This window comes from Sus scrofa, chromosome 1, assembly GCF_000003025.6.
Source record: "Sus scrofa isolate TJ Tabasco breed Duroc chromosome 1, Sscrofa11.1, whole genome shotgun sequence".
NCBI classification, from domain to species: Eukaryota; Metazoa; Chordata; class Mammalia; order Artiodactyla; family Suidae; genus Sus; species Sus scrofa.
This window is the reverse complement of record NC_010443.5, coordinates 106,714,877-106,741,602: the sequence shown is the minus strand read 5'-3', so window position 1 is coordinate 106,741,602 and position 26,726 is coordinate 106,714,877. Positions and strand designations below refer to the sequence as shown.

The 26,726-nt window shown below is 39.0% G+C and overlaps 1 long non-coding RNA gene across 8 annotated transcripts in view; it reads left to right on the top strand.

Annotated features, from left to right (window-relative positions):
- LOC102164252 overlaps window positions 1-26,726 on the top strand; it is a 238,740-nt gene that overhangs the window by 8,637 nt on the left and 203,377 nt on the right. For all 8 annotated transcript variants that reach the window (XR_001306135.2, XR_002344441.1, XR_002344444.1 and 5 more), the window contains one exon: window positions 8,684-8,846. This is a non-coding gene — a long non-coding RNA (uncharacterized LOC102164252). The remainder of the gene's footprint in view (window positions 1-8,683; window positions 8,847-26,726) is intronic.

Below are 26,726 nucleotides of genomic sequence, written 5' to 3'. Positions count from 1 at the left end.
GGGTAGGAGCAGGGACAGTAGCAGAGTCAGGGCCATGCCAGGCAGTAGACTGGCTAGGAAGCCTCTGTTCCTGCTGCCAAAAGTAACTTCTAAGCTTATCTCTGTGTTTTCATTTTGACTCTGGGGGGCATCCTCTCCAGGATCCTAGCTCCCAGAGAGTGAGAGGCAGGCACTACATTCCACCAATACTGCACATTTTAGGGAGGCATTTCAAAATAGGAAGTGGATTTGAATAGTGGGTAGCAGGAAAACCAGACAAACAAAAAACCAAACACACACACACGGAAAACAGACAAAAGCGCCCAGAAATATGTTGCCATCTAGGTGCTGGAGATAGCACAAAGAATAAGTTAGATGTGTTCCTTGCTTTTATGAATCTTATATTTTAGTGAAGTGATGGCGATCACTGTTTTGTGTGTGTGTGTGTGTGTGTGTGTGTGTGTGTGTGTGTGAATGAGGAAAAGAAAACACCAAAGAATTATTCAGACCCAGTCTTAAAGTAAGGAGCTCAAGTTTCCCCCTATTTTTCTCTTGTTCTCTTTGGGATATAGTTGGATATTGGACAGAGAAAGTTAGAAATTACCAAGTAAGGAGGTGCTGTGTTAGTCCACCACCCTCAATCTTAAGGTCAAGAATGTGGTGGAAACAAGCTCTGGATCTGGAGGCAGGAAGAAGAGCCCTATTTGCCAGTCCCAATCCTATTATCCTATGTGACTCTGAGTTCCCTCCTCCTGTAGATGCTCTCCAAGGGCTTTCCTATACTTCAAGTCTAATTTAATTTGGAAGCCCATTTTTATCAATGGGGTTATTACAAAGACTGGGTTAATTTTCTGAGTTTTTTTTTTTTTTTTTGTAGATATCATAAATCAGAATCCAAGTAGTTATGGGGCTTGTAGTCTTTTTTTGGGGGGGGGAACCCGGGAGGGGCTTGTAGTCTTAAAAAGCTATTTCTTTTTTTTTTTAAATTGAAGTATAGTTGATTCACAATATTGTGTTAGTTTCAGGTGTACAGCAAAGTGATTTGGTTGTGTGTGTGTATATATATGTATATATATATATTCTGAAGGAGATTTTAAGTTTTATGTGAAAAAATTACTTGACAGCGCTCAATCCTTGTTTAAACCTTGTTTTTTTCAAACTGGAACCATAGCAGTATTTACTATATCATCAAAGTGTCCTGACTGGAGAGATGTGGGAAGAGTTTCAAGGGTCATGTTTAATGTTAGGTTTGTTACACAATATAAGCAAACAGCAGCAACCCTAGATATTTTGTATTCTTGGTATTCTGAGAAAAAATTGGGTGTCAATCGAAATAAAACACATTATACAAGGGTTGCTTGCTTTGTAAATGAAACCTCTGTAAGGACCCATTTTAAAAGCGAATAATCCCTTGGAAAACCAATTAATCATTAAATAAATAAATAAATAAATAAATAAACATTGATTTCTGTTTGTTGGGATTGCTTATAGTAGTGAGTGGTTAGGGTGGAGTGGATGAAGTGAAGCAAGCAGTGAAAGAAGTTACATCTATAGGAGTTCATTTATCCATAATGGGGTAAGATTTTTTTTCTTAGTTTATTCTTCCCTTCTCTATGATACTTCAGATCCTACCATCCTTTAATATTGAGTTTGTAAACTTTCTGAGTGATGGCCACATTGGGAAATGGAGTTTATATTGCAACCCTAGTACATATATATATATATACACACACACACACATATTTCAGGAAGGAAAGATATGTATGTATGTATGTATTTATATGGCCACACCCCTTGCATATGGAAGTCCCCCATCAGAGACTGAATCCCAGCTTCAGTTGGGACTTATGCCTCCACAACTGCAGCAATACTAGATACTTTAACCCACTGCACTGGCTGGGGATTGAACCTGTGCCTTCACAGTGACTGGAGCTACTACAGTCAGATTCTTAACTCACTGCTCCACAGTGGGAACTCCAGAAAAGGTATCTTTTAAAATACCCTTTTGTAGTCAGACTTGTATTTGAGATTGATTACTAAAGTATAAAGCCTTTTCTGATGATTTTGATCTGTGTTATTTTTTTCTCTGCCTAGCATTTGTTTTTCTTCCTGCTCATTCAGTACATGCCATCTAAAGCTTGGTATTGTTGTTTATTTATGAGGTTATTGGCTATAGTTAGCACTTGAGGATGTGTTCTTGGAGGGAAGTTTCTAGTGGTAGACCATAGGGCTTTTGATCCTATCTTGTTCAATATTTTTTATTAAAGTCTTTCTGAAGGATAAAAGGGCTGCTCATCAAATTTGTAGGTGACACAGAGCTGGTGGTCATAGCTCATATGTTGAAAGACAAACTCAAGATTCAAAATAAAATATGAATATTGGAATGAAAATCAACGTGATGTAATTGAACAAAAACTGAAAATAGAAGTTAAGGGAATTTCCTAGATTGCCACAATGCATGTGCAAAGATGGGGATAATTACTAGAAATGCAAAATGATACAATAGTATTATGTTGCATAAAAAAAGCTAATGTAGGAGTTCCCATTGTGGTGCACCGGAAGTGAATCCGACTAGTATCCGTGAGGATGGGGGTTTGATTCCTGGCCTTGCTTAGTGTCAGGGATCCGGCATTGCCAGTGAGTTGTGGTGCAGGTTACAGACGCGGCTCAGATCCCACATTTCTGTGGTTGTGGTGTAGGCTGGCAGCTGTAGCTCCGATTTGTCCCCTAACCTGGAAACTTCCATACACCACAGGTGTGGCCCTAAAAAGAAGAAGAAGAAGAAAAAAAAGCTAATGTAATCTTAGGCACACTAATAGAAATGTGGTTCCCTGTATTCTGGGCTAGAGGTTTATCTAGCTCTAGCTACCTCATTTTAATATAGATATTGATAAGCTAGAGATTAGTATAGGATCTCAGGGTGTGAGAGAAGAACAACCTATGCTGTATGGGGGAGAGTTAGAGCAAATGTTTAGGCTGGAGAAGAGGCAAATGGTGTGGTCCATGCTTGCCACTTCAAATATTTGCCTAGCTGTCATGTGGTAAAGAGGGCAGAGTAGTTTTTCCCGATCCCCAGGGCAGAGTTAGGACCAAAGGGTAAAAGCGACAGAAGAGCTGACTTTGATGGTAATAATTAAAGTTGTTCAAGGGTACAGCATCTTGCCACATGAAAAGTGAATTCTTTGTCCATAGGAGGATTCTGCAAAGGCTGAGTGACTATCTGGTCAGGAAGCTATTAGTAGGGATCAGCTGAGTCAGGCAGCAGGTTGAAATAGATGATCTTTCGGGTTGAATTCCAGAATTTGAATTATTTAAAAATATTGTGATTTTATATAGATGATTTTAAGAGGTAGATTAATATTAATACTCAAACTTATAGGAGCCTTAAGTATAGACGATAGAGCATTTTCTGTCTCAAAGCTCTATAAAACCAATCCCTTATTTATGAAAAATATAGCGACTTTGAGAAGGGAGGATTTCCCATAGTGTCTGTACCATTTTGCTTTCCCACTAGCAACGTATGAATGATTGGATTTCTTTGCATCTTCGCTAGCTTAAGCATTGTCAATATTTGTGTAGTAATGTCTCGTTATAATTTATTTAAATTTTATTTTTTGTTTATAATTTTATTTTTAATTTATTTTTAAAAATTTTATTGGAATATAGATGACTCACAAAGTTGTGTTAATCTCAGGTGTACAGCAAAGTAAATCACTTATACATTTATCCATTCCTTTTCAGGTTCTTTCCCCAAATAGCTACCACACATACTGAGTAAATTTCCCTGTGCTATACAGTAGGTCTCCCTTACCCTTCTATTCTGTATATATCAATCCTAACCCTGTAATTTATGCCCCCCCTTTGGTAAACATAAATTTGGTTTCAAAATATTTGAGTCTATTTCTGTTTTGTAAGTTTTATTGTATCATTTCTGTTAGATTCCACGTGTTAGTGATCTCACATGATATTTGTCTTTGTCTGACTTAGCATGATAATCTCTAGGTACATCCATGTTGTGAATGGCATTATCTCATGCTTTTTTATGACTGAGTAATATTCCATCACACCCTCCCCACCACCCACACACCCACACTCACACCATGTCTTCTTTATACAGTCCTCTGTTGATGAACATTTTGATTGCTTCCATGTCTTGGCTTATTATAGATAGTGCTGCAGTGGACATTGGGACACATGTATCTTTTTGAATTATGGTTTTCTCCAGATATGTGCTCAGAAGCGGGATTGCTGGACCATATGGTAGTTCTATATTTAGTTTTTTAAGGAACCTTCATACTGTTCTCCATAATGTTCTCCAGCTTATGTTCCCACCAACAGTGTAGGAGGGTTCCCTTTCACACCCTTTCCAGCATTTTTTATTTGTAGACTTTTTTTTTTGGTCTTTTTTGTCTTTTCTAGGGCCACACCCATGGCATATGGAAGTTCCCAGGCTGGGGGTCCAATTTGGAGCTGTAGCCATTGGCCTACAGGAGAGCCACAGAAACTGGGGATCCGAGCCACATCTGCAACCTACACCACAGCTCACGGCAATGCCAGAACCTTAACCCACTGAGCAAGGCCAGGGATGAATCTGTGTCTTCATGGATGCCATGATGGGAATTCCTAGAGTTTTTGATGATGGTGGTTATGACTGGTGTGGGGTGATACCTCAATGTAGTTTTGATTTGCATTTCTCTAATTAGTGATGTTGAGCATCTTTTCATGTGCTTAAGACCATCTCTTTATCTTTCTTTGGAGAAATGTCTGTTTAGATCTTCTGACCATTTTTTAAATTGAGTTGCTTATTTTTTTATATAAAGCTGTATGAAATGTTGGTAAATTTTGGAGATTAATCCCTTGTTGGTTGCTTCATTTGCAAACATTTTTTCTCAGTCTATGGATCATCTTTTAATTTTGTTAATGGTTTCCTTTGTTGTGTAAAGACTTTTAAGTTTAATAAGGTCCTATTTATTTATTTTTGTTTTTATTTTCATTATAGCAGGAGGTGGACCAAAAAAGATGTAGGACACATATTGTCAAAGAGTGTTCTGCCTATGTTTTTCTCTAGGAATTTTATAGTGCCTGGCCAAACATTTAGGTCTTTAATCCATTTTGAGTTTATTTTTGTGTATGGTGTTAAAGAGTGTTCTAATTTCATTCATTTACGTGTAGCTGTCAAGTTTTCCCAGCACCACTTACTGAAGAGACTGTCTTTTCTCCATTGTACATTCTTGCCTCCTTTGTCGTAGATTAGTTGACCACATGTGTGTGGGTTTATTTCTGGGCTCTCTATCCTGTTATACTGATCTGTTTGTCTGTTTTTGTGCCAGTTTCATACTGTTTTGCTGACCTGACTGTAGCTTTGAAGTATAGTCTGAAATCAGGGAGCCTGATCCCTCTAGCTCTGTTTTTCTTTTTCAAGATTGCTTTAGCTATCCGGGGTCTTCTGTGTTTCCATGCAAATTTTGTTTTGTTTTGTTTTGGTTCTGTGAAAAATGCCATTGGTAATTTAATAGGGATTGCAGTGAATCTGTTGATTGCCTTGGGTAGCATAATCATTTTGATGATATTAATTCTTCCAGTTTAAGAACATAGTATATTTTTCTGTTTGTGTCATCTCTGATATCCTTCATCAGCTCTTATAGTTTTCAGAGTTCAGGTCTTTTGCCTCCTTAGGTCAATTTATTCTTAGGTATTTTATTCTTTTTGATATGATGGTAAATGAGATTGTTTCCTTAATTTCTCTTTCTGATCTTTTGTTGTTAGTGTATTAGAATGCAAAAAATTTCTGTGTATTAATTTTTTATCCTGCTACTTTACTAAATTCATTTATAAGCCCTAGTGGTTTTCTGGTAGTTTCTTTAGGGTCTTCTGTGTATATTATTATGCCATCTGCAAACGTGTATTATATCATCAAAATTTATGTAGTAATGTCTTATTATAGTTTTAATTTGCATTTCTTTAGTGGCTAATGATGTAGAAGATCTTTTCATGTGCTCATTTGCTATCTGTATATATACATTTCAATGATTTCAATGAAATGTGTGTTCACATCCTTTGCCCATTTTCTTCTTCTTCTTTTTTTTTTTGATAGGCAAGAAATAGGTTTATTAAGATAGGATGCTTCTGAGAAATGCAAGAGGGCAGGCAAGGAGGCTCTGCCCTTTGCCCATTTTCTGTTTGGACTATTTGTCTTTTACTATTGAGTATTGAGTTCTTTTTTTTTTTTTTTTTTTTTTGTCTTTTTTGCTATTTCTTGGGCCGCTCCCGCGGCATATGGAGGTTCCCAGGCTAGGGGTCAAATTGGAGCTGTAGCCACCGGCCTATGCCAGAGCCACAGCAACGCGGGATCCGAGCCGCGTCTGCAACCTACACCACAGCTCACGGCAACGCCGGATCGTTAACCCACTGAGCAAGGGCAGGGACCGAACCCGCAACCTCATGGTTCCTAGTCGGATTCGTTAACCACTGCGCCACGACAGGAACTCCTGAGTTCTTTTTTATTCTATTCTAGATAGTAGTCCTTTGTCAGATAGGTGGCTTGCAAATATTTTCTCCCAGTCTAGAGTTTGCTTTTTCACTCTCTTAAATAGGACCTTTCGCAGAACAGATAGTATTTTTGATGAAGTCCATTTTATGAATTTTTCTTTTTGTAGACCATGCTTTTGATTTCAAGGCAAAGTTTGCTTTGCCTAGCCCTAGATCTATTTTCCCACATACTTCTTTTTTCTAAAGTTTTGTGTTTTTACATTTAACATTGAAATCCAAGGTCCATTTTGCATTATTTTTTGCAAAAGTGTGAAGTTTAGAACAAAGTTCTTTTTATTTTTATTTTATTTTATTTACTTTGCACTTGTGTCATTTGGAAGTTTCTAGGCCAGGGATTGAATCTGAGCTGTAGCTGTGACCTGTGCCACAGCTGCAGCAGTGCTGGATCCTTAACCCACTGTGCCAGGCTGTGGATCAAACCCATGCCTCAGCAGCGACCTGAGCCATTGCAGAGACAGCAACGGATCCTTAACCCACTTCTATTTAAATGTAAATTTTTTTTTTTTTTTTTTTGCCTGTGGATATCCAGTTGCATCAACTTCATTCATTGAAAAGCTATTTTCCTTCATTGAATTATGCCTGCACCTTTGTAAAAAATTAGTTGGACATAAATATGTGGGTCTACTTCTGAGTTCTTTGTTCTATTCCACTGAGCTATGTGTCTGTCTCTCCAGTGATATCACATAGTCTTTTTTTTTTTTTTTTTTTTGCTTTTTAGGGCCACATCTGCAGCATATGGCGGTTCCCAGGTTAGAGGTCTATTCAGACCTACAACTGCCAGCCTAACCACAGCCACAGCAATGCCAGATCCAAGCCGCAGTCTGAACCTACACCACAGCTTGCAACACCGGATCCTTAACCCACTGAGCAAGGCCAGGGATTGAACCCATACCTCATGGTTCCTACTTGGATTCATTTCTGCTGAGCCACGACAGGAACTCCTCACATAGTTTTGATTATTGTAGCTTTACAAGTCTGGAAATCAGATTAGTTCCTTTATTTTTCTTTTAAAGTATTTTGGCTCCTTTTCTTTTTCATATACATTTTAAGATAATTTTATCTCTATGTACAAAAAAAAACTTACTGGGTTTTTGATAGGAATTGTGTTAAATTTGTATATACATTTGGGAATAATCGACATTTTTACTATGTTGAGCTTTCCAGTCCATGAACATGGTATGTTACTCAATTTATTTTCATCTTCTTTATTTCACCCTGATGTGTGGTTTTCAGCATACAAATCCTATACACATTTTGTTGTATTTTCCTCAAGAGTTTCATTTGTGTATCATTTAATTCATATTGTATTTAAAATTTTGGTATCCATGTGTTTATTGCTATATATAGAAATTTAATTAATTTTTATATGTTGTCTTGTCTTTGGCAACCTTGCTGAACTCATTTATTGGTTTTTGATTTTTTTGGTGAAGTTCTTGGGATTTTCTATGCAGGCATTCCTTGTCATTGTCATTTTCAAATAAGAATAGTTTTATGTATTCCTTTATTATCTGTGTAAATTTTATTTCCCTTCTTGTATTATGGCACTGGGTAGAAGATTTCTAGTACTGTGTTGAGTAAGAGTGGTAATAAGAGTGGACATCCTTGCCTTGTTGCTGATCATTAGGGGAATACATTCAGTCATTCACCATTTAGTATAATGTTAGTCATAGATGCTTTTTATAAAGTTGTATAATGTTAGTCATAGATGCTTTTTATAAAGTTGAGGAACTTTGCCTAATTTTATGAATTTTATCATGAATGGGTATTGACTTTGTAAATAATTTTTATGTGTTGATATGATCATGTAATTTTTTTCTTTTGCTTGTGAATGTGGTGGGTTACATTGATTGATTTCCTAATACTGAACTTGCCTTGCATCCCCAGAATAAACACCATTTGGTCATTGTGATGATTAGTTTTATTTATAAAATTGTCTGGGCTAAGGGGTGACCAGATAGCTCATAGAACACTATTTCTGAGTGTTCAACATCTAAACATTTAAAAATCAACACAGAAAATGTTTGACTGAAAAGTGACTATCGACGTGGTATGGTCTCATGGATTGATTGATGGTTTCTGAACTTTTTGCTCAACAATTACTCTTTTCTTGGCTTGCCATGGCATCTGAAATTTCCATCTCTTTTTACTTCCTTAGTTTCAGCCAGTGAAGACCTTGTAAATAAAAGTGATGTCACACTAAAAAGGCACATATCATCCACAACGGAGACTTCAGCCCTAGTGCTTCGATGATCGATGGTTATATTTTTCCAGTGTGCAGTGGCACCTGAGCGAACAGAGACCACCAAGGGTGTTTCCAGGTACTTCACAAAAGCTGGGGTCAGGTGTGGCTGCTGGGATTTATGGGAATGGGTGCCCCAACTTAGTGAATCATACAGGTCCTTCAGTGTGATATCAATGTAGATCATTAATGTGAAGAAACAGCATTTTATAATGGGGATGATTTTTTAAATTCTGCAGTATATTTCCTCTGTGAAATGGAGACTGGTCATTCAAACACTGAATACCACTTTAGGTAATTCTTATAGAACTGTTACAGTATTTCCAGAATAGCCAGTGGTTGCTCATGCCTTGGGTTCAGTCCTATGGCAGGAACTGATGCTGAACAAAATTCGTGGTCTGGCCTCTGAGGGTTCATTTACCTGGGGTGGGGGGATTCCAAGTTTCACAAAGAGGGATGGTTTCTAGAAATTGATGTGTATTGAGAAGGCATAGATAGGAAGTAAGATTGGAGGTGACTCTAGGAAGGAAAGCTGGGGGTACTAACATAGGAAAGAGAAGAAGATGAGGGGTAAGGACAGAAGTTAGCCTTACTTACAGCAAGGCGTTACAGAGTTTAGGGCTGTTTAAAGGTGAGATTAAGGGGAATTATTGGATTGATGGAGTTGGATTGATCATCCTGATCTGGCTTTTGTAGGAGTGTTTTTTGAATTTTGATCTATGTGTTTCCTTATACTATATGCCAACATTGAAGTGGTTCAGTGACCCATGGATCCAAATTCATGGAATCCCTTTAAGGAGACAGATAGATGGATTTCTAACGTTGTAGCTATTTGGCTACATTCAGGTCCCACTTAAGAATATTACCCGGATTTAAGATAATCCTCAAAGGATTTGGGTTCCATTAAAAATTTTGAGCACAGGATAGATGTAATCCTTGATTCCCCATTTAATAAAATATAAAGGTAAATGGGTGCACATACACACATACACCAGCACCCTGAAGTAACAGATGATTACAAATAACTTGATTGGAATACATTCAGATAAATAGAAATACATTTGAAATCTTTGGAGAAATGTAGTTCCCCCCTCTCATTTTTAATGCTGATGCAAAAAAAAAAAAACAAAAAAACCCCAAACCAAAAAACTCTCTTTGACAGAATATTATAGAAGCATTTATACTTGCTGATATTTGTAGGGTGCCAAGGCCTGGTATTATTGGTCCGTATCTTGAAAGTCAGGGAAAAGGTTTTAAGCATCTACCAAGTGGCACACACTGCCCTTATTGCTCTGAAGTTAAATGAAATGGAAGAGAAGGAGCCTGTTCTTAAGAAGACAAGGCCAAGCCTCTGAAAAAATATAAAAAATTACATATTAAATCTATTGTGTTGTAATAATAATTGCTGACATTTTTGTACCATGTTACAGTTTCAAAGTAATTTTGCAAGCTTCTTTTCATTTGATACTAGCTAGATATGGAGTGTTTACTGTGTGCCAGATACCATAAAATATTATCTCATTTAGTCTTTCTAAGAATCCTCATTCTAAGAAATAGGTGTGTACTATTATCTTTACAGATATGATCCTTGTGGCAGTTCTGATAGTAGTCCCAACAGGCTTTTAAAATAGTTTAGGAAGTTCCTGTCATAACGAATCCAACTAGGAAACCACAAGGTTTTGTTTTCGATCCCTGGCCTTGCTCAGTGGGTTAAGGATCCGGTGTTGCTGTGAGCTGTGGTGTAGGTTGCAGATGCGGCTCAGATCCTGCATTATTGTGACTGTGGCTCAGGCTGGCAGCAACAGCTCTGATTCAGCTCCTAGCCTGGAAACCTCCATATGTTGTGGGGGCAGCCCTAAAAAGACAAAAGACCAAAAAAAAAAAAAAAAAGTTTAAGAGATGGGCTCATGGAGGTTAAATGACGTAGGGTTATTTGACCATAATGACTTAGTTTTCTTAACTGTTTCTCATAGTCTAGTCTGCAGTAATACCAGCATGTAAACTTTCTGACTCCAAATGTCCTTAGTGTACTGTCTTTACACCAACAGTTTGTTTATATCTTTATATTTAAGCCCAACATTTTATGTTGGTAGAAGCAGGATACTATGCAGAAGACCTGTACTTCTATGGCAGTGGGACCCCAGATGATTTCTGCAGGGAGCTCTGGAGCCAGGCTGGCCCTTCAGCATTGTCCTATATTGAGACATGGGCACCAGACCTTTGATTCCCTTCATAAGTCAGTCATTGGCCATAGGTCATCCCCTTGGAGGAGCCATCATCCTGGATGAGGCAGATCCCTGCAGCTGAGGACAGTTTCTGGTGAGGAATGCAGCTGTGAGTTACAGCACCCAGTCTTCTGAGCAGCTGGGGTATGAGTGTGTTTGTCCTGAAGAGGAGGTGTGGGTAGAGCATCTTAGTGTGCTTGTGCCATGCAGGTCCACTTGCTTTTTATAATACATTTATCCTATCTGGGAACCTTTTTTTTTTTTTTAAAATCAGAATTTGGCTGGTCTTGTTTCCTGGAAACTCACAAATAAGGTTTAGTAGGAAATACTATACCTCTTGCAGCTATAGTTGATCTCAAGGCTGAGCTGATACTTGTAATGATCCTTTTTTACCTTTCATTCTAGACTTCTCTCAACTCTGGCTAACCCCTCTGCTGAGCAAGGTGACTCACCTCCCAGAGGGTTCTGAACCCCTGCTTACCGTGCCCTTCTTAGGCTATGGCTGCTGTTCTTACCCATTTACCATTAAATGGGGCCGTCAAGACTTCTTGGTGTCAGGATAAATGTATACCACCTGATTGCCGGACACGTTCTTCTCTATTTCCACTGTTCCACTTACCCTTGCCTGTGTGGTTGATTCCTTTGCTTGCTTACTGGTCTCTTGGCCTGAGGATCCCAAAGTAATTGGGTGGCAGGTGTAGCTTAAAGTTCAGAGGGACTACTACTGTGTCCCCAGGTAAGAGTTTCCCTCCTTTGAGAATTAGGAGCTAGACCCACAGAACCTCTTGGTTCCTGGGCCCCTGTATTCAAAGTAATGGGGACACAGAACCACATACTGGTCATTTAGAGCACGTCTGGAGTCCTGGAGCATCTTGTGTCCTCCTCAGAACAGCATCTCCAATACGGCCCCTCAGCCAGGTCACTAAGACATTCCACTGCTCTTTCAGGACAGAGACCATTCACTAGAACAGTTTGTGATAGGAGCAGCGATTCCCATGATCATGTGCCCCCTGCCACAACACCTCTGCTCTACGTGGGTCCCTTGGTTGAGATAATGTTTTGTAGAATCCCATGCTGGTGGATCAAACACTCTTGTAGGTCTTTAGATAGTGATACTGTCCGGGCCTTTGGACAGGAATGGTAAATGTGCCTGGAGTGGGTGTCTCTTCTAGCCAAGAGGGGTCACAGCCTTCCCTAGGGTAGAAGAGGTCCAGTGCAGAGGTAGACTTGCCCCTGAATGGCTGGCTGATTTCTTTGAGGGATGGTGCCGTATGTTGGATATTGGTGATAATTTGTGCTGGCTCTTGGTAGGCAGGAGCCTGTGCTGTTGATTTCATGCTTAGGTTGCAGCCCATCCAGTCATGGCTGCTAGATTTATTTATGCGTTGTCCCAGCACTGGGGTGGCTGATGACAAAGGTGTGTCAGTTCACTTTGTCCACCTGGTTGTTTCATGTCTGCCCTCTGTGAGAGTTAACCTGTAATACAAAGGTCTTCATCTTTCACGCCCTCTCCCATAGGTCATCCATATGCCTCTTCCCAAACCTCTTTCTCCCTGAGCTTCCAAATTTTCTCCTGCCAGGCCCCTGACTAACCACCTAGGTCCATGAGCTAATGTATATTCTAGCCTTTGATCACTTGTCTCTGCACAAAGTGGAAAACCTGTGTATCCCTTGAAGCTCTTCTCTCTTGGGAGATTACTGTCTTCTGGGCCACCCTGGGGTGGGCTGTCATATGGCATCAGCATTGCCTTTTCTCTTCCACAGCACTAGGTCCTGAGAGACTCCCTCATGCAGCTGTGGGAGAGGTGCTATTGCAATAGTCCTGGAGGACGTTTGGGTCTGTGTCACTTGCTCACACAGCCCACATGTGCTCTCTGAACCCACTCATACCTGATTCTTGGTGGACCAATTCCATCTTTTAACAAGTCCCTTTCTTTCTTCCTTCCTTCCTCCCTCCCTTTCACTCTTTCCCTATCCCTCTCCCTCCCTACTCCTGTTCTTTTTTGTCTCAAAATGATATGATGGTACCACGCCATCTGGAAAAGTTCAAAGACCTCATAAATTCCGTATTTCCTGCGTTAAGCTTAAGTAATGGCTTATAAGAATAAATGTTGGTACCAGTTGCTTATAATTCAGCTGTATTTAGGAAATTTTGCCATGCACTAGAAAGAGAATTTCAGAGAAATTGAAAATACTTCTGGTGTCCAAACAGGTAGGGCTGTTTTTGAAGGAGGCAACTTTTTTTTTAAATGTAATTTTGTACTTGAGTGTTTTCATAGTAAAAATTGGAAAGTACTTGGTTTTTGTGTTCAGAAGACTTGAATTAAAACCTTAGTGCCAGTGCCTTCCACAAGTGTGACCTCAGGAAAATTATTTAACCTGTCTGAGGCTCAATTACTAATTGTAATTAGTAGTACATATTTCATAGGGTTAGGATTAAATGAGATATTCTTTTTTTTTTTTTTGTCTTTTTGCCTTTTCTAGGGCCGCTCCCATGGCATGTGGAGGGTCCCAGGCTAGGGGTCAAATTGGAGCTGTAGCTGCTGGCCTATCCCAGAGCCACAGCAACGCGGAATCTGAGCCACATCTGCAACCTACACCACAGCTCACGGCAACGCCGGATCGTTAACCCACTGAGAAGGGCAGGGACCGAACCCACAACCTCATGGTTCCTAGTCGGATTCGCTAACCACTGCGCCACGACAGGAACTCCCAGATATTCTTTTTAAAGTGTTTAGAATCATGCCTGGCTTATAGGAAATACCCTTTAAATGCTGAATAAATGATGGGAGAAATGATTGTTATTTTGAGCTGATATGTGTAGGTACTCACTGCATACCTGTTGTGGAGGAAAGGTCAGGGGGAAGAAGAAAGAGGATTAAGATGAGCTGGAGTTGCCTTGAATGTCAGAGTCTCTGCAAGCTGAGAGGCAGCAGGTACTGAGAATGTTTTGGATCTTGGAGCCATCTAGAACCACCACCCTGAATTCACTGAGGAATTGTAGGTAGACCTGGAGGCTTGTGCAGTGAGGGTGAGAAGGATGAGAAAGACCATTTAAGGGGTGATCTTCTGACACATTTATATTCCTTGAAACTCCTCTTTTCCCAAATTCTATCTTGCATTTGAGGTCCCACCATCTAGACTTTGTCAACATGATGTTCCATCGTCTCCTCAGCCTGCTCCCTGGTTTGCTCAAGCTCTTTTCCTCTTCACTCCCCCCCTTTTCTGCACCTTTTCTGATATGTTTCCTCTATTTGGATTGTCTTCCTTTCTTTTGTGCTCATCAGAGTCCTTCTTATTCCATCTTCTTCATTCAGCCTTCTGGGATGAATCCAGTTCATGTGAACCCTTCTCCTTCTTACTTTGTACCAAATAGTCAGGCGACCAGTTAGCACAGGATGGGTCTCTGCTTACCTTATTTATGTATTTCTCATTTCTCCGTGTAGAGTTTCTGGAGAACGGCCATCACACTGCTCAAAAAAAAAAAAAAAAAAAGTACTGGCTCAACACATATTTATTGGATAATTATCATTTGTCTATTTAGATTAACAGGGAAGCCCTGAGTAGAGGATATGATTCATTTTCAGAGTGTCTTTGGAGACACATGTTACTTCCCTGAGCCTCAGTTTCATAAATTGAGAGTGTTGGGTATGAACACCAAGGTCCTTTTCAGTAAGAAAAGCACATGATTCTGTGAAATACGAAGCAATAACTCATATGATGTCAGATATTTGCATGGCTGGCTTCTTGTCATTCATGTCACCTAGTTATTCTAACATATGACCCCAGCTTTTAATTTTAGATAATGATAAGGCAAGGAGGAATTGCCTTCCTCAGTCCTTCTCCACATCGTTGCTTCTTTCTTTCCTCCTTGTTTGTTTATTGTCTGTCTCTCCTCACTAAAATGTGTGCTGCAGGAGGTCAGAGCCGTCTTATTCACAACTGTATGCCCAGCATCTAGTAAGTGCACAGTAGGTGCTCTGTAAATATTTATTCAGCGAATGAATGAGGTCCATAAACTGGATCAATCCAATTATATTTGGACTGTTAGTAGCCAGACTCCTTACCACTAGAAGAGTTCATTCCATATTTCATCTAGAAGTACACTTAAGTTGTCTGAGTAAATGGGCTTCCTTGTTGCCTGAAAGTCCCAAGGCAAGAAGTCCCACAGCACTTTTAGCACCTAGGCAAAGTGTCTGACATGTTGTTCCTTTTGACTTTGTGTTAGTGCAGTGGCTTCTTAAAGCCCCAGCTTTAGGAACTATATGTGTTGGCAGCTCTAGCCCTATGAAGCGGATTTGTTTCAGTTTGTGAGTTCTTTGGACCAGTCTTCTCTTCCTTTCAAACCAAGTCTGGAACCACCAATTAGTGAACCCTGTTGATACCTTTCCGTCTCCTACTTGTTGTCTCATACACTGTCTGGTTTACATGGTCTCCTACTAGATTGTCAGCTCATTTGTGGTTTGCTCCATCTACAGTGCTTCATTATTTTCCAAGAAAAATAGTGTTCGCCATTGAACATGGTTGTAGATCTTGCTCTGCTGAGATTCTTGAGCTAAAGCAACTCCATAGATGAATGCTTGCTTGAGGCGCAGGGCTAGAAGAATTGAATTCCTCTCTGAAATTGAGTGTTTGGGGTAGGGTGGTTGTCTGTAAGAGCTAGAACATCTAGGGTAGAAACAAGGGTCAGTCTTAGTCGAATTTAGAACAAAAGCAAGGAGATGTGGGAAGAATGATGAATATTGCGTTGTGCACAATTTTCTCATTTAATCCCCTGGCAAAACAAAGGAGAAAACCAGTGCTCCTTGATTTAAATGACTGCCAGTGAACACATGGAGCTAGTGACTCAGCACAGACCTTACTGACATCAAAGGCCATGATTTTTTCACTGTATTGTGCAGTGCCCACAACTACACTGCTACACTGGGGCATCTTCCCTGAGTGAATGAATGAATAGTGACCAGGCTTGTTTTCATTGCTTTGTGAGTTCCATTTTGATGCCTCCTTTTCCACTCTACTCTGGAAATGTTTGGCTGCTTAGCTCTCCTCCTTGACTTTGGTGCTCAAGGTGGTCTGTCATTCTCATAACACTCTGGGCCATTTTCACCTTGCATCCTCAGCTCCCCACCTGTCTATACCTTCTGGTCTTGTTCCTCTTCTCTTTAGGACCTTTTCTAGGAAGTTGGAAAAGTAATGTGTGCCTCAATGTTTATGGTGCTCAGTATGTGCTTACCTTCTGGAAGAATTGCTTTTACGTGAAGCTATATCTCTGGTCACAGTTGTTTCAGGGACAGTCGCAGTTAGGTAGAGGAGCTAGACTTTGGGTGGGAGAGAATTCGAATGTCTTTCAGATCATCCTATACCATCCTGCTGCTTATTCTACTTCTGCTGAATGAAGTAGAATTGAGAGGGAAGCTGAAGTGCAAGGAGAGTGTATGTTTAGGGGATGGAACAGGGGACGTAGAGTATTCCATCTGTGAAGGAGCCATCAGCTGGCAGACCGAGACTTTTAAGTTTCCACTGCTGAAGAATGAGAAAAAATTCTCTTCTCCCAACATATTCCCTTAAAGAATTTATTGAAGAGAAAGGGAATTTTGTTTTCCTAGCCCTTTAAGACAATGTGGCTCTGTATATAACAATCTATACTGTTATAAGGACCTATCCATCATTAACAGGGAAGTTTAGGTGCAGTTTTTTTTTTTTTTTTTTTTTTTTTTGTCTTTTGTCTTTTTGCCTGTTGTTGTTGTTGCTGTTGTTGCTATTTCTTGGGCCGCTCCCGCAGCATATGGAGGTTCCCAGGCTAGGGGTTGAATCGGAGCTGTAGCCACCGGCCTACGCCAGAGCCACAGCAACGCGGGATCCGAGCCGCATCTGCGACCTACACCACAGCTCACGGCAATGCCGGATCGTTAACCCACTGAGCAAGGGCAGGGACCGAACCCGCAACCTCATGGTTCCTAGTCGGATTCGTTAACCACTTCGCCACGACGGGAACTCCTAGGTGCAGTTTTGACCTCTAACTTAAAGGTTCCAAAACCACTGCACCAATGGTGCTCACTTTGCCCTACTGTCCAGCCCCCTAGGAGTATCTATTTACTGAAGACCAGCCCCAGGAGCTGAAAAGTGTAGAATCTGGCCATTGCTGTTTTCCCCGGGGACAAGACTCTCTCTAATAGTTTCTGGCATCATCTTGAAAATCTCCCAGGCAGCCCATTCAATTGCTTTCAGGCTTTCCCTGCCTTTTTTTTTTTTTCTTTTTGTCTTTTTAGGGCCGTATCCGAGGCAAATGGAGGTTCCCAGGCTAGGGGTTGAATAGGAGCTGTAGCCGCTGGCCTACACCACAGCCACAGCCACAGCCACAGCAACTCAGGATCTGAGCTTCATCTGCCACCTACACCACAGCTCAAGGCAATGCTGGATCCTTAACCTACTGAGCGAGGCCAGGGATTGGACCTGCATCCTCATGGATGCTAGTCGGGTTCATTAACTGCTGAGCCATGGCAGAAACACCAGGCTCTTCTTGCTTTTGACTTACACCCCTTAGTCTGTGTTTGGCCCTGGGAAGGAGAACGGGCTCAGTCCTCTGCCTCTGCGAAGCACAGCTCTCCTTACTCAGCCTGCACTTCAGAAGAAAAACCCAAAAGGCAGTACCAAAACAGTAGCTTCTAGATGATGGTCCTTTGACCCACATCCCCAAACACATAAATGTGGGTGACATAAACAAATGTGGATCATAGTTTTTCTGTTGCCTCTGGGACAGAGTCTCTGCCTCTGAGCCTCTGCATCTTCATTTGAAGTTTCTGGCTCTATGTTCAGTGACTCTAAGCACTATGGAAATAATCCCTGCTGTGTGTGTGTGTGTGTGTGTGTGTGTGTGTGTGTGTGTTGAGGGGTAGTGTGGGGGAAGTGTTAGGAAGGAAGAGTGCCAGACATCTAGATGATTCTATAACTGACGAAGTTTCCTTTCTGAAGTTTTTGCAAAGTCCTCGTGTAAAGTCATTGCACATACCATAGCTATGGTCACTAAATTTCATTAATCATTGAAGATAGAGTCCAACTTTCAAATGTTCTCTCGCTGGACACAGCATCATTTATATGTTTAATTGGTATTTATTGAATGTTCACTGAATGGACAGTCCTATTACTGGTTCTGCATGGAATGAATTATCTAAGCCACCTGTGAGTTTGAGGTTAACTAAGAGAGAAAGTCAGCGATATCAGTAAAATCATAATAATTTTAGGTCATTCAGTGAGTGCCTACTCATTAGACAGATACTGTATAATCCACATAAACCCCAATTCAGCATTCCTCACTGTAACATCCTTGCAAAGTGGATATTATCAGAGGCTCTAAGACCAGTTTGTGCCAGACTTGGGACTGGAGTCCAGCCTTTTCTGACACATAGCCTTGGTTCTCTCCATGAAGCCACAGCACGTCCCCAAACGAACAGGAGCAGAAACTGGTCACAAGGCAGCAATAGCACTTCTTGTGCTGAAAACACTGAGTTCAGCCTCACTGAGCTTGCACACGTCTCATAGAATAAGTTTAGTCTAAGCAGATATCCTGGAAGAGGGGTCTCCTTGGCTAAATCATACAAGGAAATGAGAATTCAAATTCACAGGGAAATCAGCTTGGGCTTGTCTTGGCTTTGGTTTGCTTAGGGATCAAATGCACCTGATTAATGGAAAAGCTACCCTCGTTCCTCTCCTCTCCCTTTTTCCTTTAGTTAGGAGAAGTCTGACTTAAAGGAGGTGGGAGGGGGTCCTCTGCTTCCGGGTCTTTCTTTTTCCTGCACTGAGGCAGGAAAACCCATTTCTCTTCCATCTTCTTCCTCCCTCTCCTCTCAGACTGGAGTTCCCATCCTGCACTTTGTGGTTTTCACTTAACGAATGTTAATGAGATGGCATTGTAATCACCGGATTTTATAAATATCTCATCCACAAATTGGACCACAAAACCCAAATGAGCCAGCTGAGCATCTGTATTCCATGAGCCTGTGTTTTCCCTACAGTCTTAACCAAAGGACGTAAAATGTGTTCTTGCTTTGAAGCTGTTCAGGCCCATGGGTGTTAGATGCCGAGGACAACTGCTGTTTGCCTGGCCCTAACTCAAGTGGCTTGTTGGGTATGAGCCTTGCACACAGTCCTGGGTGATGTAAGGGATTTAGGCTTGATCAATTATACCCTTTTCAAGTTAACGCTAGAAAAATGAGAAATTGATTTTTTTTTGACGAAACAATATTTTAGAAATTCAGGATATAAAAATGGGATTTGACCTCTCTTATTAAGTCAGCTATCATCATGATGATTACAGTCTACAATTATGCCATATTTTGTATGTCACGGCCTGATGCCATCAGTTTGTCAGATTTGTTCCTGGAGAGGGTAGAGCCATGATAAAGCATCCAGCTGTGACTGCTTTGTGGTGTGAGGGAGAGAACCTGGAAGGATCCATCTTGTTCAGCAAATCTGCTGGAATGACCATCCTCAGACATGGGCTTCAGAATCTCCCAGTCCTGCCTAATCTCTCTGCAAAGATCTAATAAGCTTTAAAAGCTGTATCGAATGCTTTTTTGGGTGTTTCAGGTTTTTACCTGGTATTTCTTATTTTTACACCAAATGCTCCTATTACTATGCCCAAATCATTACCAGTCAATGAGCAAAGAGATAACTTATATTGTAGACATTCTCTTGACTTTCTAATAGGCTAACAGCATTTTGAAGGCAGGGCTAGGCTTTACTCATTTTTGTATCCTCAGCACCTAGCACAAAGCTTGGCCCATGGAAGGGATTCCTGCTCATTGAATATTTGTAAGTAATAGTCTAGCCTTGGAACTATCTGAAGACTAATTCCCAGGCTTCTCCACTATAGTAACATGAAAGAAATCCCAATTATTAAAAATTTGCCAGTAAAAAATGTTGCTTGCTTTGAGTAAGTGACTATTTGCAAGGTGATTAGTTAATCCAAACATTTGAATGATCTGGAAACAAAAGATAAATATAATGGAAGGATAACTTGAAAGATTTTGTTAAAAACAACTTCCACCATACCTTTCCATCTGTGGGAACCTGAATGACTATAACTTTGACTTTCTTAACTATTCTTTCCCAAATACTGGGCCTTTTTTACAATAACATTTATTTAATCACTGATTTAAAGTGTTGTTATAATCATATACTGAGTTCTTGGATCTGCTCTCAGAATTTCTGTTCTAGAACAGAATATGTTGATTTTTCTGTCTATTCATTCACTAATAATACATGTTTAATTATGGTAATTTCTATGTTTTAATATCAGCCAAAGCTAGTCATTCATCCCTAATTGTCTTTAAATAATTTTTTGTTATTTTTTTGCATAGCTATGCTTTAGGCTGAACTTAATAGTCATTTTGTCAAGTTTGGTTGATTTTCCTTGCTCTCTGCCTTCTATTCCCCAAATCTAGTTGGAACTCTTATTGCAACTGTGTTAAATTTATATACTAATTTGTGTGAAAATTGACTGATTTATGATGTTGTATCTCTCAATTTGTGTATCTCCCTCTACAGAGGCAACAATCCAGAATATAGCAGGGAAACAACCAGACTAAGAGTTAAGGCAGGTGAGGTCTAGTGTCTGCCCAATTGTAACTCTGTGCCCATTTATGCCACAGCTTTCTCATTCCAGCTGCGGAAAAACATGAATACCTTTACATATCTGAGGTTTTATTACTTATAAGGGTTTTAATGGTATATTATACATTGTTTGATAAAATTTAGGTATGCTTCCCTCAATTCTAGGATTTTGTGTCAATAAAAAATGAGATTATAGTTCAACACATAGAGGGCTTTTAGTTCTGATTAAGGAGTAGGAATTTATAAGAGATCACTGCTTCTACTTCAGAAAGGTAACTGAGCAAGATAAGCTATAAAATCATAACTGTAAAAACTCATCAGACACAAGTCTCCAACCAGAAACTATTAGAAGTAATAAATGAATTCAGTGAAATTGCAGGATACAAGATTATTATACAGAAATCTGTTCCTTTTCTATATACTAATAATGAAAGAGAAAGCAAGAAAATAACTCCGTTTAAAATCACATTAAAAAATACTTAATAAATTTAACTAAGGAGATGAAAGATCTATACTCTGAAAACTATAAAACACTGATGAAGAAAATTGAAGATTATACAGAGAAATGGAAAGATATCCCATGTTCATGGATTGGAAGAATATTGTTAAAATATTGTTGGAGTTCCTGCTGCGGTGCAGTGAGATCAGCAGTGTCTTGGGAGCACTAGAATGCAGGTTCGATCCCAGGCCTGACACAGTGGATTAAGGATCTGGCATTGCTGCAGCTGCAGCTTAGGTCATGTCTGTGGCTCAGATCTACTCAGTGACCCTGGAACTCCATATGCCTTTGGGAGGCCAAAAAAATAAAATAGGAAAAAGTAATTAAAAAATATTCCTATCACCCAAAGCAATCTACAGATTTAATGCAATCCCTATCAAAATTCCCATGACATTTTTCATGTAACTAGAAAAAATAATCCTAAAATTTATTTGGAACCACAAAAGACTTCAAACAGCCAAAGAAATCTTGAGAAAAAAGAACAAAGCTTGGTGATATCATGCACCCTGAGCCAAAGCAGTGCCAACACCAGATACTTAATCAACCGTGCCACCAGGGAACTCCAGGCAGAACATTCTTTGACATTAATTCATAGTAATATTTTTTGGATCAGTCTCCTTAGGAAAAGGAAACAAAAGCAAAAACCAACAAATGGGAGTAATTAAACTTAAAAGCTTTACACAGCAAAGAAACCATTGACAAAACAAAAAGACAGCCTACTGAATGGGAGAAAATATTGGCAAATGTTAGGGGTTAATATCCAAAATATACAAACAGCTTATATAATCAATATCAAAAAACCAAACAACCCAATTAAAAAATAGACAGAAAGCCTGAATAGATGTTTTTATGAAGAAGATACACAGATGGCCAACAGGCACATGAAAAGATGCTCAACATTGCTAATCATCAGGGATATACAAATCAGAACCACAGTGAAATATCACCTCACACCCATCAGAATGTCTATCATCAAAAAGTCTATGATAGCAAATGTTAGTGAGGATATGGAAAAAGGGGAATCCTATGAACACTGTTGGTGGGAACGTAAAATGGTAAACTGGAACACATAAACTGTGATTATGGAAAATAACATGAAGTTTCCTCAAAAAGCTAAAACTAGAACTATCATATGATCCAACAATTCTAATCCTGGGTGTATATCTGAAGAAAATGAAAACGCTAATTTGAAAAGATATATCCCCCTAATGTTCATAACAGCTGTTTATCTACAATAGCCAAGTTATGGAAGCAACTTAAGTGTCCACCAACAGAGGAATGGATAAAGAAGTGATATAACACACACACACACATATATATCATATATATATATATATACATATATATATATATATGATGGAATATTACTTATCCATAAAAAATAATGAAATTTTGCTATTTGCAACAACATGGATGGACCTGGAGAGTATTATAAAGTGGAACAAGTCAGATAGAGAAAGACAAATAGTGTATGTTATCACTTACATGAGGAATCTAAAAAATGAAACAGACAGATGAATATAAACAAAACAGAAACAGGCTCCCATATATAGAGAACAAACTAGTGGTTACTGGTGGGGAAAGGGAAGGAGGAAGGGACATGATAGGAATAGGGGATTAAGAGGCACAAACGACTATATATAAAATAAATAAGTTACAAAAATATATTGTACAGCACAGGAAATATAGCCAATATTTGACAATAACTTTAAATGGAGTGTAATCTATAAAAATATTGAATTACTGTGTTGTACAACTGAAACTAATATTGTAATCAATTATACATCAATAGAAAAAACAAACTCATTAGACACAAGAGCAACCCAAATGTCCATAGACTGACAAAATGTGATATTCACATACAATGAAATATTATTCAGCCTTAAAAAAGAAGGAAATTCTGATACATGTTGATGTAGGCTGCAACTTGGATGTACTTTGAGGACATTATGCCAAGTGAAACAGGCTAGTTACAAGAGGATATATATGAATAATTCTTCTTATATGAATTATCTAGAGTAGTCAGACTCATAGAGTCAGAAAGTAGAATGGTGATTTTCAGGGGCTAGGGTGAAGGAGAATGGGAAGTTGTTTAATGGAAATGGAGTTTCATTTTGGGAAGATGAAAAAGTTCTGGAGATGGATGATGGTGATAGTTGCACCACCATACGAATGTACTTAATGCCACCAGAAAGAAACTTAAAGGAAATACAGTTCAGAAGTAATAATCTGTTTCTAGGAGGGAAGAGCAGGGCAGTGGGAGGGAGATAAGCACACTAGAGGCAGGGATAAGAAGCCAGCTTAGCTTCAGATAACTTAAAAAAATTAAGTGTTTTATTGATCTACAATTGATACACAGTGCATTTCAAATACTTGAAGGGTAAAATTTGGTATGTTTTGACATTATTATATACCATGAAACTTTCACCACAATCAAAATAATGAACACAATTTCTCCAGAAGTTTCTTTGTGTCGCTTTCCTTCTCAACCCTCTCCCTTCACTCTACTTCTATCCCAAGGCAACCAGTGATCTGATTTAATGTAACTATGAGATTAGTTTGTATTTTCAAAAATTTTGTAAAAATGGGACTAAGCAGTTGGACTCTTTTAGATTTAATTTTAATTATTTTGAGGTTTACTTATATTGTTAAGTGTGTCAGTAGTCCATTTCTTTTTATTGCGGGGTAGTATCACACTGGCTACACCATGGTTTTTTTTATCCATTCTTTTTTATCCATTTTTTATGTCATTGGCTGGCGGACATTTTAATTGTTTCCAGTATTTGCCTGCCACAAGTAGAACTCTATGAGTATTTGTGCACAAGTCTTTGTATGGACATATGCTTTCTTTCTTGGGTAAATGCTAAGGAGTGAAATGGCTGAATTGTAGAGCAAGTATGTGTTTGACTTTCTCAGAAATTGCCAAACCATCTCCCAATGTAGTTGTACCACTTTACAGTCCCACCAGCAGTGTATAGGGTACCACTTTCTCTATGTCTTCATCAACGCTTGGTATAGTCAGCCTTCTTAATTTTAGCCATTTAATACATGAGTATGTAGTGGCATTTTATTGTGTTTTAATTTTCATTTCTCTAATGACTAATGATGTTGAGCAATCTTTCAAGTGCTTATTTGCCATCTGTATGTCTTCTTTGTTGAGGTGTGTATTCAAATCTTTTACCCTCAATGAACTTTTAGTGGCCATATGTGGGTTGGTGTGACTAATTAGTATCTTAAGGAGCCGCTGCCACAGATCAGGTCTGCATCCACACATAAGTGCTTTATAATGGCTTCACTGAGTACATGCAGGTAGCACTCTGTATTGGTTTCCTAGGGCTACCATAACAGAGTGCCACCGAGTTGCTTAAACAACAGAATAGAAAACAGAGAGGATCGTAGAGCAGTGCAATAACAGAAGGAAAGAAGAGAGAGAATGGGACAGATGAAATATGTGAAGAAATAATGGCCAAGAATTTTCCAAAATTGATAAAAACATTAATGCACAGATCCAAGAATCATCAAGAATTCCAAGTCAAATCATCCCTAGGTACATGTTAATCAAGCTGTTGGAAAACAAAGATAAAATAATCTTAAAAGTACTCAGAGAAAAAAGAATATATTACATACAGGCGAAAAACAATGGGAAAATAGACTACTTGTCAGAAATAGTGGATTGCAGAAAACAATGAAAGAATAACCTTACAGAGATGAAAGATAAAACACAAGCTATACAACTAGAGTATTTTTTCTAGTGACAGTATTCTCCAAAAATGAGGTAAAGACGTTTTAGACTGACCAAAGCTGAGAGATCTACACTACAAGAAATGCTAAAGGAAGTTCTTCAGGCTAAAGGGAAAGGATAACAAATGGAATCCTGGATCTTCAAGATTGAAGAGCACCAGAAGAGATAATTATCTGGATAAATGTAAAATGCTTTTTAAAAGTTATAATAAACTATATGCCAATAAAATTTATTAAACAAATTATTAGCTAGGTAGACACAACTCTGTGTGTGTGTATGTGTGTATATTTACATTTCTTTAAAAGAATACAGACTGCTTAAAGCATAAACAAGGATAACAAGCTATTCTGGGGGTATAACAAGTCGAAGTAAAATACATGAGAATTAGCGCACAAGGGTTAGGAGAGATAAAAACTGTATTATGCTGTTTTAAGTTTCTTACAATGTTAGTAGGGTCTTTGAAATTAGACTGTATAGTATGTATCTTTGAAGTTAGAGATACATACTATAATTTCTGGGGTGACAACTAAAAAGACAGTACCGAGGAGTATATCTAAAAAGACAATAGGGGGAGTTCCTGTCGTGGCTCAGTGGTTAACGAATACAACTAGGAACCATGAGGTTGCAGGTTCAATTGCTGGCCTCGCTCAGTGGGTTAAGGATCTGGCATTGCCGTGAGCTGTGGTGTAGGTCGCAGACACGGCTAGCATCCCCCGAGTTGCTGTGGCTGTGGTGTAGGCTGGCAGCTACAGCTCCGATTAGACCCCTAGCCTGGGAACCTCCATATGCCACAGATGCGGCCCTAGAAAAGACAAAAAGACAAAATAAAATAAAATAAAATAAAATAAAAAGACAGTAGGGGATATAAAATATATTACTAAATATTCTTGATTAACATGAAACCCAGATAGGAGGAACAGAAACAAAGAATGGAAGAGACAGAGAACAAATACCAAGGTGAAAGTATTAAATAGATGCATATATGATTACATTAAATGTAAATTATCTGAACACCTTACATAAAAGGTGATGGTTATCAGATTGGATAAAACACACACACACTCATACACACAGTCTGTTTACTATTTACATGGAACACAATTTATTATTTTTAAAGACTTTTAAATGATTTTTATTTTTTCCATTATATTTGGTTTACAGTATTCTGTCCATTTCTACTGTACAGCATAGTGACCCCATTACACGTATATATACATTTTTTTCTCACCATTATCCTCCGTATGTTCCATCATAAGTGAATAGATGTAGATCCCTGTGCTATACAGCAGGATCTTATTGCTTATCTACTCCAAATGCAATATTTTGCATCTATTAACCCCAGACTCCCAGTCCATCCCACTTCCTCCCCCTCCTCCTTGGCAACCACTAGTCTGTTCTCCAAGTCCGTGAGATGAAACACACTTTAAATATAAAGACACAAATGGATCAAAAGTAGAAGGGTGGGAAAACATATACCATTCACATTCTAAGCATGAGAAAGTCAGTGTGACGTAATACCAGGAAAGTGACTTCAAGGCAAGAGTCTTAAGGAAGTATTGAGCATTTCTTTAGCATTTCTTATAGGGCAGATCTGCTCAAGATTAGTCCTCTCAACTTTGACTGTCTGAAAATGTCTTTACCTTAATTTCTGGAGAATATTGTCACTAAGTAAAGGATTCTAATTGTACAGTTTTTGTTTTATCTTTCAGTTCTATAAAGTTACTCTCACGGTTTTCTATAATCCACTACTTCTAACAAGAAGTCTATTTTACTATTTTCTCTTTCTATATATATGTGTAATATATATATGAAGAAGGATATATTATAATAATGAAGGGGTCAGTTCAAATATTAAGAAAATTTAATATTCCTAAGTCTGCA